The sequence below is a fragment of the Cetorhinus maximus genome, unplaced genomic scaffold (genome assembly GCF_964194155.1).
Source record: "Cetorhinus maximus unplaced genomic scaffold, sCetMax3.hap1.1 HAP1_SCAFFOLD_1858, whole genome shotgun sequence".
Taxonomy (NCBI): domain Eukaryota; kingdom Metazoa; phylum Chordata; class Chondrichthyes; order Lamniformes; family Cetorhinidae; genus Cetorhinus; species Cetorhinus maximus.
The window spans coordinates 23202-30606 of NW_027597798.1; positions in this window are offsets into that span (position 1 = coordinate 23202).

Genomic DNA, 7405 nt, shown 5'->3' on the forward strand with positions numbered 1-7405 from the left:
TCCAAAGATTCACAACCCTCTGAGTAAAGATATTTCTCTTCATCTCGGTCTCTCAGTCCTAAGTGACTTCCCCCTTATTTTGAAATTGTGTCCCCTGGTTCTAGACACCCCAACCAGGAAAATCCCTCCCTGATTTCCAGATTCAGTCACCCTCCTTTCCTGACCATCCCGCAATAAAATCGTTAGTATCATTAATCCCTAAAAGTGTAAGTGATTCCAGTGAGCCTGGGAAATATATTCCCTTGTGACAGGGATTGACAAGGAGTTGGGATGGGTGCAGGATCGGAGTGATCGGGGAAGAAGTGTGTGAATCTATTTCTCACAGTCTGACTGGACCTTGGATGGAGACAGACACAGATGAGAGCAGTACTGAAGGAGTTCTTCAGTTACTGCCAACCATGCGGGAACATTCCCCTTGAGACATGCATGTCCCACTGGAGAATACGAGAAACTGTCGAAATGTACAACCAGTTCTCATACAGCACAGTAAAAACTCACCGAGGCTGCCATTTCCACTCCGTTAGGCCAGAGAATACTCTTAGCATGACTCATGTTTGGAATTGCAGACACGAAGGTGAGAAGGGAAGAGATTGCTCGAAGAGGTCAATCTCAACCTGTCGAATGCAGGTGAAATTTGTCACATTTGGAAGTCAAACTTAAAGCCAGGGATGATTCGAAAGGACAGAATGTGAGGCTGTACAGGAGAGTCCAAAGCCTGACCAGTTTTAGGACAATGGCAGAGGCTCTCCAAAGCCCTGGGAGTGCTGGAACTGCAGGAAGAAACAAGACTTCTTGTCTCATTGTTGCTCTAAAATCCAGTGGAAGAGAATCACCTGCACGTAGAAATACGGTGAGAGCAAGATGATAACCCAAAGACAAGAGAAGTCTTCACCATCAGTGAGGTCAGGGCTATTGGTTTGAATAGCTTGCAGTGTGTTACAGCTCAGGCAAGTACCTCAGATTCCAAACATACAGAGGTGCACAATGTAACCTGATTCTGCTTCAGTTATATCAAAAGACAACACAAGATTATAAACTAGCAAAGGTTGAACTATAGAAAACTGAAATTGTAGTTCTAGCTGTTGAAGGCTCCGCATTAGAGGGGCAAGTACAAACTTTTAGGGAAAAAAACCAAATTATATTCATTCATGGGGTCTGAATGCCACTTGGCTGGGCCAGCATTTATTGCCTATCCCTAAATGCCCTTGAGAAGGTGGTGGTGAGCTGCCTTCTTGAACCGCTGCAGTCCATGTGGTGTAGGTACACCCACAGTGCTGTTAGGGAGGGAGTTCCAGGATTTTGACCCAGCGACAGTGAAGGAATGGCCGATATATTTCCATGTCAGGATGCTGAGTGAGTTGGAGGGGAACCTGGAGCGGTGGTGTTCCCATGTATCTTCTGCCGTATTCTTCCAGGTGATAGAGGTGAAAGGTGCTGTTGAAAGAGCCTTGGCAAATTGCTGCAGTGCATCTTGCAGATGGTACACACTGCTGCCACTGTTCATCAGTGGTGGCGGGAGTGAATATTTAAGGCGATGGATGGGGTGCCAATCAAGTGGGCTGCTTTGTCCTGGACAGTGTCAAGCTTCTCGAGTGTTGTGGGAGCTGCACTCATCCAGTCAAGTGGGGAGTATTCCATCATACTCCTGACCTGTGCCTTGTCGATGGTGGACAGGCTTTGGGGAGTCAGGAGGTGAGTTACTCACTACAGGATTCTCAGCCTCTGACCTGCTCTTGTAACCACAGTATTTATATGGCTAGTCCAGTTCAGTTTCTGGTCAATGGTAACCCCCAGGATGTTGATAGTGGGGGATTCAGCGATGGTAATGCCATTGAATGTCAAGGGGAGATGGTTAGATTCTCATTTTTTGAAAATGCTCATTGCCTGTACCTTGTGTGGTGCGAATGTTACTCGCCACTTACCAGTTCAAGTTGTATATTGTCCAGGTCTTGCTGCATATGGACAAGGACTGCTTCAGTGTCTGAGGAGTCACGAAATTTACTGAACACTAACATCAACATGCATTGTCCACTTTTCATCACTTTACTGTTGATCAAGAGTAGACTGATGGGGCGGTAATTGGCCGGGTTGCATTTTCCTGCTTTTTGTGTACAGGACATACCTGGGCAATTTTCCACATAGCTGGGTAGGTGCCAGTGTTGTAGCTGTACTGGAACAGCTTGGCTAGGGGCACGGCAAGTTCTGGAACATAAGTCTTCAGTACTATTGCCGGAATATTGTCAGAGCCCAGTGCCTTCAGCTGTTTCTTGATATCACGTGGAATGAAATGAATTGAATTGGCTGAAGACTGGCATCTGTGATGCTGGGGACCTCCGGAGGAGACCGGGATGGATCATCCACTCGGCACTTCTGGCTGAAGATTGTTGCAAATGCTTCAGTCATCTCTTTCGCACTGATGTACTGGGCTCCTCCATCATTGAGGATGGGGATATTTGTGGAGCCTCCTCCTTTAGTGAATGTTTAATTGTCCACCACCATTCATGACTCGATATGGCAGGACTGCAGAGCTTAGGTCTGATCCATTTGTTGTGGGATCGCTTAGTTCTGTCTATCGGTTTCTGCTTCCGCTATTTGACTCGCAAGTAGTCCTGATTTGTTGCGTCTCCAGTTTGGCACCTCATCTTTAGGAATGCCTGGTTCTACTCCTGGCATACTCTCCTACACTTCTTTTGAGCCAGAGTTTGGTCACTTGGCTTGATGGTAAAGGTAGAGTGGGGGATATGCTGGGCCATGAGGTTACAGATTGTGTTCGAGTACAATTCTGCTGCTGCTGATGGCCCACAGCACCTCATGGATGCCCAGTCTTGAGTTGCTAGATCTGTTTGAAATCTATCCCATTTAGCACGGTGGTAGTGCCACACAACACGATGGAGGGTATCCTCAATGTGAAGGTGGGACTTTGTCTCCACAATGACTGTGCAGTGGTCACTCCTACCGATACTGTCATGGGCAGATTCATCAGTGACAGGTAAATTGTGCAGCCGAGGCCATATAGAATTCACGAGGGATAAACCACTCACCGGCTGGCCGCAGACCCAGTCGAGCAGCTATGTCCACCAAGCCTCGGCCAGCTCAAACCACTTTGGTGTGGACATTGAAATCCCTCCACCAGAGTGGGTTGGGTAGAATTTTACACTGGGGGATTTTATGGTCCTGATGGATTCAATAGAGGCTGAAGGGCCTCTCCTGCTCTGTAATTCTGTGATTCTGTGAATAGACTAGTGAACAGCTCGTTACATTTTACTCCCCCCACCCCCTAACCACAACCCTCCACCAAGGCAGGGTCGTAAAATTCCACCCATTGTGTTCTTCCCACCCTCAGTGCTTCCTCCCAGTTGTGTTCAACATGGAGGAGCACCGATTCACCAGCTGAGGGAGGGCGGTACGTGGTAATCAGCAGGAGGTTTCCTTGTCCATGTTTGACCTGATGCCATGAGACTTCCTGGGGTCCAGAGTCGATGTTGGGCAACTCCCTCCTGACTGTATACCACTGTGTCACCACCTCTGCTGGGTCTGTCCTGCCGGTGGGACAGGACATACCCAGGGATGGTGAGGGTGGTGTCTGGGACATTGTGGTTCCATGAGGATGACTATGTCAGTCTGTTGCCTGACTAGTCTGTGAGGCAGCTCTCCCAATTTTGGCACTAGCCCCCAGATGTAAGTAAGGAGGACTTTACAGGGCCGACAGGGTGGGGTGTGTCTTTGCCTTTTCCAGTGACTAGGTCAATGCTGGGCGGTCTGTCTGGTTTTATTCTTATTTTCCTTTTCCATGACAGTTTGATACAACACTGGCTGTTAAAGGTTGACCACATCGCTGTGGATCTGAATTCACATGTTAGCCAGGCCAGGTCAGGATCACAGATTTCCTTCCCTGAAGGCCATCAATGAACCAAATAGGTCTTTTATGACAATCCAGTAGTTTCCTGAGCCTCGTTACTGAGACTAGCTTTTTATATCAGACTGATTAATTAATTGAATTTAAATTGATTTGAACTCCTGCCTCTAGAGCATTAGTCTGGGCCACTAATGCAGTAACATTACCAATGTGCTACCTGGTTTAAGGTAGTGATTTTTGTTGTTAGCTGATCTGTAACCCACCGATCGCACAACTACACAGTCTCTGCTGGCGAGAAAGCTCAGCCTGGGAACAGACATCATTAACTAAAATGATAATGATGAAATGATTGGAACACCCTCTCCTGGTGCAGCAGTAATACTTAACAACCAAACACTGAGCAAGGAGTGTTTAATACTGAAATGTTGTCAAATATTCAGTGATAGTGTAGGAGATGATGGAAAGTTGATAAGGCAATAGATGCAGTCCAACTTGTCCTCGTTGTGTACCAACGGCTTTAAGGAATAAGTGAAGGAAAACCTGAATGGTCATAGAGGACTTCATTGCTCCTGTAACAATGCTGTGGATTAGTTTGAAGGTGATCGTACTGAAGGAGCACAGCAGACTACGTATCTGCTGAGATCTTAAAGACTTAAAAAAAAAGCCAACTATTGTGAGCATTCTGCTTTGCTGGCTATTGAGGATGTAGCTATGTGCCTACTTGCTGCTAAAGTTTTCACAATTCTCAATGTCCACAGCGGGTCTGGGCATGAGTCTCAGAGCAACCTCATATCTAAACACGTTCCACACACCTTATGGGCAATATCTCCAGAAATGTGTTTCATTTAGGATCAGCTCAGAATCAGAAATCTTCCAATACAAGATGGTGGAAGGGCTGGCAGGGTTAGAGGTCATTGCAGGTGATTTTATAACATGTGGGTTTGGAGACACATTCGAAGAAGCAACTCGAGCCCATCACACCTGGAAGCTTCTCTTCATCGATGCAATGAACGAGGTGTAGTGTTAAACATGAACAAACTTGAATCTTGAAACTTCATAGGCAAGAACCTTTTACAGGAGCCCTTGCTGCAGGAAGAGAACTCTCTGTTGATAAAGTTGAAGCAATTTTCAAACGTTGACACCGATTGATTTACCCAGGGATCCAGAATCGACTTGCTCAATATCTGAACAAGTTTCTTCCATATCCATCACATATCACAAAACCGCATAGAGATATGCTGCAGAGGGATTAAAGTGGTCCTGGGAAGGTCACTAGTATTGGCATTGCAATGACTCCAAGTACCAGTCACCAGTATGCCAGTCTTTCACTATTACAATCTCAGGGAAAATACCAGGCTGCAAGGTGCTGCCCCTCAATCTGGATTTGGAGCAGCATTGATGCAGAATGAACAGCCAGTCTTCTATGCATCAAGAACATTATCAGAAAAGATGTGATACGCACAGATGGTTATGTTGAATGGCCTGCTTAGGGTGCAGAATATCCCAGTAGCCACACTTCACTTGCTCAGTTACTCAGGTACGTTTGTAACTAGCCCTAGGAACGAACAGCAAGCCCTCTGCTAACTTTGAACATCTCATCACATAACTGCCTTGACATTTGAAGGCAGCCGGCTCTTTCACAAGTCTGAAACTTGGATTACCAAATTTAACAAACAGTAAGGATAATGGGAGAAGCAGCAATGACGCATTGTAGAAGTGACTGGAGCACAGTGTTTCAGGTCCTCCAGTTTGCAGCAGGCAGGTTGAGAAATAATTCCAAAAGTTACTAGGACCAAGAAATTTGAATATCTGCCTGTTAAAACTTCAAAATAGTTGGAAATCATTCAAGGTGTTTGTATTTGATTTAAGCAGCTTACGGCGCCACACTTGGGACACGCCAGGTTGCAATCAATTGCTTTTTCTATTCGATGTATAAAGCTGGCTTCTCAACTCTCGATTGTGACAGAATGACAGAGCGAATACCATTCTCATCAAAAATTGTCACATTACTTAAATACACCTGATCCAGTAGAGCTAACCTCTCGAGTGCCATAACCTTTCCAGTCCAGCACATCACTGAATCTGTTTGAATATCTAATCTCCGTACTGACTCCATTTCCTAATCGCCAGAGACAAGATCCCTTATCAGGGCTATTCCCCTTTTCCATTCTGACTGGCCTTTGGAAATATCACGCAGCCAGGAATCTTTATTTTCCAACCTTGATTATCCTGTAACCATGTCTCTATAATGATGAGTTTATCAAACCCATTTCTCTCTGTTTGTGCCGCGAGTTCATCTATCTTGTTGCAAATGCTTTGTACATTCAGATTGAGAGCTTTTATTTTATTTTTGTTACTATTCTTCTTTGCACGGGCCTATTACCGTTAAACTCGGTCCATTCCTGTCCCATTCAGCTTGACCTTATCCAAATCACTACACTGTTGCCTTACCTTTTCTCTTTAGATCTCTAAAACTCCCCTCACCTGACCCACTGCACTACTGGCCCAGAATATTCTTAGAGTTAAGCTTGGCAACCATTTTGGTTTTCTGGAATTTCACATGTCGTGCACAGAGTGGGCCTATAATCATAGAAGGTGATTCCATTATAACATATAAAACTCTTTGAAGGCTTGACATGCTAGATGCTGTGGGTGTTTCTCTTGGGTGGGGGGATCCAGAAGTTGGGGTTACAGTCTCAAGGTAAGGAGTCCACTATTTCAGACTGAGATGAGAAATTGGATCATCGTGGGTTGGGGATCGTTGGGATTCTCTATCCCAGAGAGCGGTGGCTGTTTAATTGGTGAGTATATTTAAGGTGGAGGTCAAATGTGTGGGCACTAAAGGACTTGAGAAACCTGGGGATAGTATGGGAAAGTGAAATTGATGTAAAAGTTTGGCCCTGATCCCACTGAATGACAAAGCAGCTCAATGGGCCATATGGCTTGGTCTAGTTTCACCAACACATATTTATACAGTACCTTTCAGATAGGAACATGTCCCAAGGTGTTTCACAGTAGTGTTACAAAATAGAATTTGACACCCGGTGATATTAGATCAGATCATATAAAGCTTGGTCAAAGTAGTAAATTTTAAGGAGTGTAATGAAAGATAAGTGGTGAGGTTTAGGAAGGGAATTCTAGTGGTTCGGCCTTGACAGCTGAAGGCACGGCCGCCAGTAGTGGAGTGATTAAAATCTGGGATGCTCAAGAGGCAAAAATTGGAGCAGTGCAGAGATCTCAGGAGCTGTGAGGCCGGAGGTGGTCGGTGAGGTGGGCAGGAGCTGTGAGGCCGGAGGAGGTCGGTGAGGTGGGCGGGAGCTGTGAGGCTGGAGGAGGTGGGTGAGGTGGGCAGGAGTTGTGAGGCCGGAGGAGGTTGGTGAGGTGGGCAGGAGTTGTGAGGCCGGAGGATGTCAGGACGTGGGCAGGAGCTGAGAGGCCGGAGGTGGTCAGGAGTTGTGAGGTGGGCAGGATTGAGGCCGGAGGAGGTCGGTGAGGTGGGCAGGATTGAGGCCGGAGAAGGTCAGTGAGGTGGGCAGGAGTTGTGAGGCC